The sequence below is a fragment of the Propithecus coquereli genome, unplaced genomic scaffold, assembly GCF_000956105.1.
Source record: "Propithecus coquereli isolate 6110/MARCELLA unplaced genomic scaffold, Pcoq_1.0 Scaffold764, whole genome shotgun sequence".
NCBI lineage: Eukaryota > Metazoa > Chordata > Mammalia > Primates > Indriidae > Propithecus > Propithecus coquereli.
The window spans coordinates 63,230-63,846 of record NW_012153774.1 but is presented as its reverse complement, the minus strand read 5'-3'; the positions used below and the strand labels follow the sequence as shown (position 1 = coordinate 63,846).

The window sequence follows — 617 nt, the reverse complement described above, 5'->3', positions numbered from 1 at the left end:
CCTGAAAACGGCCTCTCAATGGCTGCAGCTCTCCAGGCTCCGCCCGCTGTCCCCCAGGCTTCCTGGTAACTACTTCCCACCTACTTCCGGGCGAGGTGACGTCAGCTACGTCACTAACTACAAAGCATAAGTGGACTGTTCTGGCGCGTTGGCTCCGGTGGCTCATGCTGGTAATCCTAGAGGCCAAGGCGGGAAGATTCCTTGAGATCTTGGGAGATCAGGAGTTCGAGACCAGCCTGAGCAAGACCATCTCTGAGCCAAACCCCAACTCCTCTCTACTAAAAATAGGAAAAGCCAGGTTCCCCTCTCTGGCCCCGCGCGGTGGCTCACGCCTGTAATCCTAGCACTCTGGGAGCCCAAGGAAGGAGGATCCCTTGAGTTTAGGAGTTTGAGACCAGCCTGAGCAAGAGTGAGGTCCCTGTCTCTCTACCAAAAAGAAAGGAAAAAAAACCAAACGAAACCCCAGCCGGTGTTGCGACGAGTGCCAGCTACTAACGGGAGGCTGAGGCAAGAGCAGCAGAAATCCCTTGAGCCCAGGAGTTGGAGGCTGCAGTGAGTGTTGATGATGCCACTGCACTCTACCCAGGGCGACAGGTAGTACTGTCTCAACAAAAACA

At 55.1% G+C, this 617-nt stretch overlaps 1 protein-coding gene across 3 annotated transcripts in view; it reads left to right on the top strand.

Moving 5' to 3' along the window:
- Positions 1–617, top strand: part of RRM2 (ribonucleotide reductase M2) — a 19,735-nt gene that overhangs the window by 1,885 nt on the left and 17,233 nt on the right. The window lies entirely within an intron of this gene.